The following is a 12,049-nucleotide window of genomic DNA, read 5'->3' as shown; positions in this document are numbered from 1 at the left end:
TGGAGATGAAAGGCAGCATGATATTTTGATGCCAGCAAGTTTAGTAGTATGGTCCAACTGAGCATCTCTCTGCATAAGTCCAAAGGCGTGCAAGGTTTGTGGGAAATCTTTCCAGCTTTGGTAGTGCAGAAAGGCAATTTTCACCACAGTTCTATAATTTGATAAAAGATTCCGGGAGAGAGGAAAGAGAGAGTTAGGGGGTGGGGATGGGAGGTGGTTGGGGGATAAGTATTATGATTGTATGCTGCATGAAACAAAAAAAATCAAGCCTGCTGTATGAACTCGGCTCTTGTGAATATTACAGGTGGAGTCAGTGAGGTCTAAGAATGGCAATGCTAAGTAATGCTATGTGGAGTCAGATTTCTTAAGTACAAAAATAAACGCATATCTAATCAATTTATTGACATGAATCCAGATTTTCAGATCATCACCAATATATCAAAAATGCAAAAAAATGAATATGTTCATACATTAAATGATTGTGACAAATTTGATCTATTAAATTAACAATATCATACATCATTAAATAGAGCAAATGATAGGAAATGTTGGCAGACCAAAAAACCCTCCTAAAACAGGAATAAGTGATTATCTTATTGCTTGTATTTCTCAATTTGCCTTCAATTTCTTTTCAAATCCGGCTTTAACTTCATCGAATAATTCACAGCTTTATAATACTGGCAAGATTTAAAAAAAAATCAAATTCCACATCTGTTTAAGTCATATACAGACTGATTTTCCAAAGATTCATAAACACAAGTTTGGAACAACATGATTAAAGCAATGGGTTCTTTTTAAGTCTTACTTTTCATGGTGTGACTGTGAGAGTTAATCCCTTTTTTCCTTCTAATCTCTTATGCCAAAAACCCAACCTTCACCTCACTGTTTTACTTTTATTAGTCGCCCAACCAAACGATCGTCCAGACTTTAACCAATATTCCTGGCTAACCTCAGAGAAAGACTCAGACAATTCAATTAGTTTTAATCAATTATTCTCAAGTTGCGGAACGTGACTTTAAACACCATGGATACTCCCCCTTTTCCCAGGTATTAGAAGTGAAAGTGGGTTGTGGTATTGTATGGTTCCCCCACTTCATTATACTTAACCTTTTAAATGCACTTTTAGCAATTAAATGGCATTAATGAATTGATCATAGATAATATAGTGGCTTCTTGTCTCCAGGATGTGTATGTGATTATTCTCAAACTATTATTATATCATTTTCATCTTCAATTGAATTGAAGTCACTACTATGAATTTCACTAAAGAAGCAAGGGTATACGCAGACTTGTCTCAAGGCACAGTCCCTCTTTGAAATTCTATCAACAATTGGGTCTTGACATGAGACTAGCACAAGTGTAGCTTCTGGGGCTTGAACTACAGAAGTAAGGCAATTTGGGCTGCATATTCAGACTGCTTTTCTCCACCGATTGGTTTGCACGGCAAACTATACTCAGACAGCGACTGGATCATTTTGTACCCTTTCCATCCCATAATACTACTGAACTTGAAGTGAACCCGTATTCTTGCTAATTCCTTTTTTTCCTTATGCTCCGCACTTGAAGGGTACAATAAGCAGAGAATGTGTGAGAAGAGTGATGTATTTCAATGTCATGTAAGTTTTACCAAGGTTCCACATTGACCTTTTTTCATCCTTTGGTATAGCTGTAGGGATTTGCTTGCCAGCCTCGAAATGCTTCCAGATCCGACCACTTCTCGACGCTTTCTATTTTGCCTCCCGATGTTCTAGAGCCTGTGGAGCTCCTGTTGTGGAGAGGTCACTGACCAGAAAATCAACCAAACGATATGCCAAATAGAATTATATTCCTTGTTTTGAAGTGGTAAGCGTTTCTTTGAAGAGTTTGAGAAAGAGCGGAATATGATGACTGAACAGAATCGGGAAATCGTTAGAATGAGAACTGGGTATAAGGGATTCCAAAACCTGGATTTGGAAGAGTTTGCCATTAGAGCTGCCACATATCCTATGGTCCAGGACTTTCCAAGTCTCTTTGAAATCTTATATTTTGGTGGAAAATATTACTTATTAGTAATTTTTCTGTTTAGAAAAAATGGCATTTTGTACAACTAATGAACCTCTTGTTAACTTGTTGATTGGTACATGTATCAATAAAATAAATTCATGTTTGTACAGTATTCCAACAGGATTCCAAACATTTAAAAAAAATTATGATTGCATTTGAGGGAAAATAAGGTTTATATGAGTAACTTGAAAACCACCTGTTGATAAGTCAGTTGATATCAATCCAAATTATTCCTGCATTTTTATATTCTTCCAGAATGTTGTCAAAAAAAGTTTTTTTTCTGACTTAATCTGTTTCATTCTGATTCTGAACGAGTGTGAGGGCTTCGAATGACCTAACTCACCAAGTGTTGTAGGTTTAAGGCATACCACCCCCGTCCCTTGGTATTAAAGCATTTGGTTTAGATTACCCTCTGACCATATACTTGTGCGCCTTCCAGTGTAGGACAAAGTCACCATCTTATGAAGATAACTTTAAAACATCCGTGTCGCTTAAGGGCTTTTGTGTTGAGGGGAATGGGTGTGAGTGTGAGCGAGAAAGAGAGATAGGAAAAATAGATGGAAGATGATGATTCAATGGAAATTTCTAGAGGAAGAGAGTGAGAGAGCATGTTAGAAAGAGCGGGGAGTGTAGCGTAGAATAGGTCCGTGGCTGAAGATAGACCCAGAAATAATATTTCTATCATTCGTATCATCCCTAAAGGTTGCTGCCCAACTTTGGCAAAAGGAAGCAAGGGACACATCAGTCAAATTTGAGTTATTGTTGTTTCTGAAACACCCTTTGTGTGTTGCACGATCAGGCAAAAATTGAGGAAGATATGAGCATTCTATGGAAAGATATTGAAGAAAATATACTGTTAAATAGGGTTCAAAGCCTCAAACCATAAGAGGTAGGCAAACATTTGAAGGAAAGAGGGAGAGGGGAAGAGAGAGGGAAGGAGAAGAACAAAAATGAGTCACTGTTACCAGTACCAATAGATATACAGACATATGGATAACAGATTAATATAAGTTTCCAGGATAAGTTTGCAAACAGAACACCTGTAGATCCTGATAATGATCGTCAAAACAACATAGGATGGGTAAATAATGAAGATCAACATTCAAAGTCAAGGTCTGACTGCGTTTCATCGTTGGTCTTTTATTAGATCTGAAAAACCCTATATTCAATCCATTCTTGCAGGAAGCGGATCACATTAGTTCAACATGTTGCTTCTCAATGAGTTGTCTGCAATAATATTTACTTTCTAGATGACTTTTCTCTCCTTTGCTAACCGATTGAGTTAAGAGAGCTTGAAGCTGCATTTAAACTTCCTGATGAGGAAAATACTTTTCATTAACTAACTTAGTCCCTGAAATAATATCTCTCATTTGTATCATCCCAAAAGGTATCTGTGCAAAAAAAGTTCCCATAAGCATGCACCAAGTCATTTTAATTTTCTTGAAAAAGGAAGTGTGGACTCTGTCTGCATGGAAAAAAAGTCCCATAAAATCTATATCTTTCGCAGAAATTTCATTTTTTAATACCTTGCACATTTTATGTATTATTTGATAACATAATGGATAATCTGTATTAAGAATGTCAGGGTTATACTTAAATGATATATCTGTAAAGCGCTTAAAGACGTCGTTCCGATGTATTAAGCGCTATATAAAGACGGATTATTATTATTATTAAATATGTATCAGGGATTGTGGACACTTGATATGATTTGCCAATTTCACGATCTGATAAATTTTACTTATATCGCATACAAATTGCAATAATAAGTTCTGATATTAAAAATACTGTATATGCAAAGCAAAACATATACAATAGGAAAATATTTCTTGGTCTCACCTTTCATTTCCTCTTTGGAATAGCTTAGACATGACAAAATCAAAGATATTTACTCAAACGACATCTATTCTATTTACCAACGGTGTTATCGAGGAGGGGATTTACAATTATGGTATTGTATTTCTGAGTGAATAGGCCAGATTTAACCCCAGCGATATCTCCGTTCTTTTCTGACTCTGCCACAATGCCTCAGCAGGGAGCGTACAACCTGTTTACTTACCATATAGTTTGATGGAAAATACAGAAATATATGTTTAAATACTTGCGGTCTTGGCAAAAGAGTTCCCAACCATGAGAATCAAAGTAGTGGGAATATTTTTATAAAAATTTTGGTCAAATAAAAAGAAATGCTTCCTGCTTTATTCCCTTCTGGAAAAACATTTATTGAGTGATGATAATTGGTTTTGTAATATTGATAATATATGAAAACGTGGTTGAAAATAAATAGGCCTATAAATGCCTTTTTGGTATTTCTACTAATATAATAATCTGTCCATGCAAAACCAATGGCCATTAATTTATATTTCATTAATGAGCATCAAATTGACCAATAATCTACACCTTGTCCAGAAACATAAAATCCCAATTGTCATTTTACCAAAATGGATTTTAACAAAAGAGGGCTGTTAGAATATGTTCTTTGAATTCATATTATGCCCATAGTAGACCCCTCTTCAAATCACTCAAAATTCTTAACATTTATCAGTTGAATAGATATTGCATCTTGATTTTACTGTTCAAACATAAAATTGGGGTTTTACCTTGTTTACTTAATAATATACTTTCATTAAATATAAATATCATTTATGGGCAGTCGAAAAATCCTATCTGCTATTTTCATTCAGTCACAAAGCACCAACAGTTTGGAATGACCTGCCAAGTGATATAACATCAATAAAGAATTATAATGCATTTAAAATAAGTATAAAGGAGCACTTTATCAGTCTTCAACTTGTGTAGATTTATTTTCTACCTTTTACCTTTGTGTAGGGTTTGTTTGGTTTGTTCAGTGTTTTTCTTTTCTTTTTGATCTTGTGTTTTATTGTGGGCAAATAAGTTTCTTATATTTTACTTTGTCAACTATATTTTGTCTAATTTCTTTGGGGGAGGTTATCTTGACAAACTCTACTTTGGGGTTTTTATAATTTCCCTATTTCCTCTGTTTAAATGTTGACTTATTGTATACATTGGTTTACATTTGCTCAATTATGTATTTTATGAATTTTTATATTGTGATTTTTATTTGGAAATAAATAAATTGAACTGAACTGACCCCTAAGGCACCTCTTGACCAATTAGAATAAAAAAAAAATGAATCATAATGTTCACATTTCATGAGAATCACTTGTCACAAGTAAGTTCCTATACCCGAAGGTTCGCTAGTCATAAAGCGGAAAATATGGTCACTATTCATAAAGTCACACAAGTCATTATTCATAAGGTCAGTTATTCATAATGTGAAATGAGGGTTATTAGTCATGATTTACCGTGATGGTCATGAATTATGATTATTGTGTTCGATACCAGGGCCCCAGTACACAAAGGATAGTGATTAATCGCTAAATGAAATGACCTATCAAGATCATGGTTGCATCTGCACTTAACTCAATATACTGAATAGGAACCAATTAGAATTGTTCTTTTCAAATTAGCGATTAATCGCTAACCTTTGTGTTACAGAGCCTATGACTATTTGCCCTGGTCAACCCCCACTTAAAAAACAATGTTTCAGCTTTTAGACACCTAAACCCATCGCACAAGTCCACCCCAACCAAAAGTTGATTTGAATAGAAAGAGAAAATCAAATAAGCTTAAAACACTGAAAATTTCATCAAAATCAGATGTAGAATAAGAAAGTTATAACATTTTAAAGTTTCACTAAATTTCTCAAAACAGTTATATGCACATCCTGGTCGGTATGCAAATGAGGAGACTGATGACGTCACCCACTCACTATTTCTTTTGTATTTTATTATATGAAATATTCTAATTTTCCAATCATTGTCAAGTGAAACAACGATTAGTTCCTCCCTGAACATGTGGAATTAGCATTATTTCATAATATATGGTTCAGTCAAGTTGTTCCTTATTGTCAAATCTGTAAAAAATGAAATATTGTATATTTCAAAGAATAAAAAAACAAAAGAAATAGTGAGTGATGGACATCATCGACCGACTCATCTGCATGTCACCGAGAAGTGCATATCACTGTTTTGTGAAAAATAAGGGAAACTTTAAAATGCCATAACTTTCTTATTCTACATCCGACTTTGATGAAATTTTCAGCATTCTGCTAGTTTGATTTTTCTTTAATTATTCAAATCAAAATTTTTCTGGGGTGGACTTGACCTTTTAACAAGATTCTGTGATTCACACTGTATTGATTTATTTTCATAGAGACAGTTGTATGACTGAATCTAGCCTGGATTGGTTTCTCTCATCCTAACCATTTTCTTTTTTTCTTTTTTTTTACAGACATACTTTTTCACAGATGTAGATGATCCAGAGTTCCAAGCAAAATCAAGTGAGTAAAAATTAAGCTTTCACATTATTATTCGTTTCTTTTATTTGTGTTTTTATTCGTTTATTGATTGATTTATTAATTTTTCTGTCCTTTAACTCATTCATTAGTTTTATTTTATGTATGTATTCATTCATCCATCCATCCATCCAACCATCCATCCATCCATCCTTCCATCCATCCATCCATCTATTCTTTCACTTCTTTATTCATTCATTCATTTATGCCTGTTTCATCTATGTTATATTGTGTGTCATTTTTTATTCAAATGTCTTTATTAATTCATTTGATTACATATTATCATAAGAAATAAAACAAAAACTGATATTTCAAAGGGGTGTCTGTCTGTTCATAGACAGTTTATCAACTCCAAATTTATGTAATTTAGCCATATTGGCTGTCTGAAAATTGAATATTCTCATTCTTATCTACAACATCTACTCTTCATCATTTTCACATACACTGTATGTGAAAAATTGGAAATTTTATCTGCTTGAAATCTACAGAATACAAGAATTACAGTTAGTAATAGTAGAATGCCATAAAAAAATGATTACAAAATTTAGATCATAAAAAAAGAAGCAAAGCCACATTCTTTGTCAAGAGTAAACTCCTTTTTTCTCTGCATTTTTATTGCATGTTTCTTGCATCTTTTTTTTTCTTTCAATCTTTATTGATCAAAAAAATAAATCACAGTACAAATCAAACAAATCAACAAGCTATTTACATGATTAAAAAGAGCAGCACTTACATACATGTAGGTATATACTTGTCAAGACCGATACATAAATCAAATAAGATATCAAATCTCCACTTTTTAAAATGTACAGGTAATTTACCATTCTTCTTCGCCAAAACATATTCAATATCCTTAATACCTTTGATATGAGCTTTGAATTCCACAATATTTGGGTTTTGTTAATAGTGAACATAGTATTTGAAAGCAAGGAAAATGAATGTTAGAAAATTATCACCTTGAATACCAAAAATCTTTACAAAGGGGGAGAGAATTATATTCTAATGTTGTTTTTGGTTTATTATCGATAAAAGATCGTCCCGTACAATGTTAACCACCATTTTGTTATTGTATAGTACATTCTCACAAGCACATATTAAAAACTTCATCAACTTTTAAATTGCTTATTTACTTGTACTTCTCTTGAAATGTCATTTTCCCACACTTCCTTCAATAAAATTTTTTGCTGTAGCTTAGTCATACATCCGTACATGGATGCCTCAAGGCAGTGCATTTCGAAAGTTAATTGCTCTTCTATTTTGCACCTGAATTCATTAAAACGATCTTTTATAAACTTTTGAAATCAAGATGCCGTATTTAAAAACATAGAAAAGGAAAGATACAAGTTTGTGGGATGATGAATGATGCGTGACGAACTACCATAATCGACCGCCGCAAAAAGGTGATGGAAAATATGGCAAATTATCCTCCATAAGAAAAATATCATTAGCTGTGTTCAGCTAATGGCATATAAATTGACAGACATTTTATACAATTATTATTGGGTTATTGTGATATATGTTTAGGTGGGAGCCCATTAACTTGGGTTGTGGCATAATTATGTTTTGAGATAGAAGTTTTCGAATGAGGACAGTAGGTGTGTTCAGACTGACCCGATCACCAGAATACCTGTTGAATTACAAGAACTTGTTCAGACCATAAAATAACTTATAATTATTTCCCGCATTCGTACTGCAGACTCTTAAGTTCGCACTTAAGTTACGAGCATGCACAGTACGGTCTGATTAGCAGCTGTTGGCTGGGTTGGGAAAGTTCCCATAATTTGCTTTCGCACTGCCAAAATACCAACAACTTTTGAATATTTCTTGTAATTTCGGCAAGTACCTACTATTAAGCGGTTATTTCTTTCGCGGGGATATTCTGAGTATTTTGCTTTGACAAGAAAACCTGGTATTTTTTTTTGTCTGGGTTGATCAGAGTTAATTTCCCAATTATAGAATAATACCGGGTATCCTTAAACTGCAAGGCGGTCTGAATACGCCTCTTTTGAATGCAGATATACGAGTTTAAGTGAACTTGCTCTGTCTGTGATGATTGGATTGGTATTACAAGCCACAGGGGGTCCTTTTTTAAGTCATTCAGATGTCAAAACAGTTCGAAGGTTGTCCACTGTCCTGCAAATGCTAAATAATTCCACAAGTTTTTATAAGAAAACTGAAAGCATTTCATCAAGATTTGTCATTGTATTATTTTTTTTGTCAATTAAATACAATAGCAGTGATAATTACATAGAAAAGATCAGTAAAAAGACTGAGGGATTGTCCTGCTCAGTGTTGATAACCAGCAGCGCTGTTTTAAATCTGAAAAGTTGTCAGATCTAACAACTTCCTTGATGTTGATTGGCTGAAAAGCATAGTTCCTATAAGGTACGTGTAAATGTCTGAGGAAAACAGATTTCGTCAAATAAAAAAATCAGTGGGTCCTTTCTTGAAAATCAGATGTCAAAACATTTCAAAGGTTGTCCGCTGTCCTGCAAATGCTGAATAATTCCACAAGTTTTTATAAGAAAACTGAAAGTATTTCAACAAGATTTGTCATTGTATTAATTTTTTTTGTCAATTAAATACAATAGCAGTGATAATTACATAGACAAGATCAGTACAAAGATTGAGAGATTGTCCGACCCGATGTTGATAACACAGCAGAGCTGTTACAAATCTTTAAAGTTGTCAGATCTAATAACTTCCTTGATGTTGATTGGCTGAAAAGCATAGTTCCTATAAGGTACGTGTAAATGTCTGAGGAAAACAGATTTCGTCAAATAAAAAAATCAGTGGGTCCTTTCTTGAAAATCTCCCCAGAATGCAGTTTCTGTCTGTCAGGTGTGAAGTTGTCAAAGTCCTTGGATTTAAAATCAGAAATTTGCATAGGCACTACTTGAACTCGCATTTTGTAAGTGATTAAAGAACGATTAAATCAAACATTGAATGAAAACACAACAGAGTTGATCATTCAAATGAAAGAAACATTTAAATTTCCTGTTCGCCTCCTCCTTTGTGTAGCATTAATGGAGTCCATCTGTTCCAAGCACAAACGCCCCAGACACGGTCATAAATCCTAATAAAATAATTGATAACAGGTTTAGGTTATTATGGAAAAATCAATATCAAATCATGCAAAATGATGCCAGGGAGAATAATGGAATTTTGTCTCATACTTATATTTTTGAGCTTGATATATTACTTGTTGCTCTTGAGCATGTTTTTGACCCACTTTTGGTGAAGTTGGGATTCAATTTGGGAGAGTTCATTGTGATTTTGCAGACGGTAATTTTCATCTGCTTCTCAAACTTCCCCAATTTTTCAAATAGTCCTGATGAATTTCGACCAACTTGTCTTTATTGGTGAAAGAGAGGCTCAGGTTCAAAATCTGATCAACCATACTAACTTTTTGAAAAGGAGAGACTTTGGTTGTGCTAAATCTCAGCAAAACTCAGCTTAGTGTAATAATAATAATATACAGTTCTGTATAGCGCATATCACATTATGAATAATGTCTCTATGCACTTCCAATGGACTTGGATATTATTACCCCAGCTGTAGCTTGGCAGCAGTAATTCCTAAGATTACAGCGCACATGCATTTCAAGGAATAAATTCCTGCCAGGTACCCATTCACCTCACCTGGGTTGAGTGCAGCACAATGTGGATGAATTACTTGCTGAAGGAAACTACACCATGGCTGGGATTGGAACCCACGACCCTCTATTTCAAAGTCCGGAGGGGGGGGGGTGGATTTTCTAAGGAATTTTTTATTTTGGCTCTCTTTCTGTTAGTATAGTATGCTTTGCGTGTAGAGTCATCTCCCACCGCCATCACAAGAAAATCGCTGTGTGGCGATGCAATACATATCTTTTTTTAAACAATTATATCAGAGATTAATATATGGAACATAAACAAATCTACCACCAACTGTTACACTTTGTTGAGTCAGATGAATGGATCATAGTCGATTATACAATGGACGATTTTGAAAAGAAGCGATTTGAAGTTAGAGACAAGCTTATTCATATTTTATGACCATATGTTCCCTTTCCCATTTTCTACTCGATGTATTGATATTTTATTAGAAGTTTCCATGATGCAGTGATTATTTTTTCCCCTCCGATCTTTGGTTCGAAATTCTTTTACTGTGCCATTAACATCAAGTGACTCAATACACTTGTCTGTATTCAATGGGTTGGAATGGGGAGCATCGAGCAGGTAGAATTGTATATATCTTATTTTGATCGGTCAAAAGAAACTTGATGGATCATCGGGTAGTTTTATTTGCAATCCAAGAGCAAATAGCGTGTAGTCGGTGAGATCACATGGATGTCTGGTGGTTCGTGACGGCATTTTAACTCTTAAACGTTTGAAAAGAAGTGATCAATATTTTGGGGGAGATCTCTGTTTATTGACCCCTCCAGTGGAGTTCGGCAGACGAAATGAGCTGGTTGGATTTATGGAAAAAAGTAAGAAGAAAGTCAAAATGAAAAATTGGGTATGTTCTTGAAATAAATTAGAGGGTAATTGATAATGTATGAGAATTGGGATCTATCCTCTGGTATATTTGGAATGTTTCTAGTTAATTATTTTGTAATGTACTTTTTGAAATATGATTTGGTATGCGTATATCATTATTATAAAGTAATGCAGGTAAAGGGGCCCCACAAATAAATTAGAATTGCATACCTAAAACTTAATTCATGTTTTTCTTAGAATAAATGCAGAGTTTGCCTCACCGGCAATTGGAAAGGGGGGGGGGGGAATTGCCCCCACCTTGATATGGGGGAGGACGATTGCTTGAATTGATTTCATAAATGACGTATGTTGTAAATGATGATTGCACTTGTCAAAATGAATGACAGCTAGAGCAGAAAGGTGACAAATATTCAGTTCTTTGCCGTGCAAACATAATATCAACCACATTTAAGAAGTAATAATATGTTATTAAAAGAGAACCAATTATTTTTGTCCAATCTCATATAGAGGTGCGGCTCTTTGAGAGATGCGCACGATTCAGATGAATTCCCTTTCTTCAATGTCAAATATTACAAGCGGTATCATAGCATTCCGATCCCTATGCAACCTGTTCTATCGCCTCCAGGGAATGCCTCCCAATATTTGACTGGTTGATTCGGGTGTTGTTGTGGTCGGAATCTCAAGGGCTCTTGAGAGGGGGGAAGTGTTTGCCGACTCCAACGACCGATTGCCTGTCCCTTTTGATCCATCCAGACAAAATTATGAACAAACACGTTTGGACTTCCTACGCAATATATTCCCCTTTTCCATCGAAAATTATTATGAGCTATTGGGGAAGGTGTATTGGTATTATCATCTTCAGGTTGTGTTTGGGTTTCGTGATGAAGATACCCGTGTTTGCGATGAACAAACGGCAGGACATGGTGTCTCTAGGAAACTAGGTCCAGGCGACTCCTAACCTTTGACAGCCGGCATAGGCCTTCCGTTTCTCATTTCCTGCGGTCAGTTTGATCATGCTACACCCATTGGTGTTGTTGGTCAACATGACTCTAATGGTCACTTACAGGTCAATTTTCCTTTATTTACAACAAGTCGACCATTAGAAATACTATATGACACAAAATGCGATTCATCACTGATGTCTGAT

This window comes from Lytechinus variegatus, chromosome 10 (genome assembly GCF_018143015.1).
Source record: "Lytechinus variegatus isolate NC3 chromosome 10, Lvar_3.0, whole genome shotgun sequence".
NCBI classification, from domain to species: Eukaryota; Metazoa; Echinodermata; class Echinoidea; order Temnopleuroida; family Toxopneustidae; genus Lytechinus; species Lytechinus variegatus.
Note: the sequence above shows the minus strand (reverse complement) of the source record.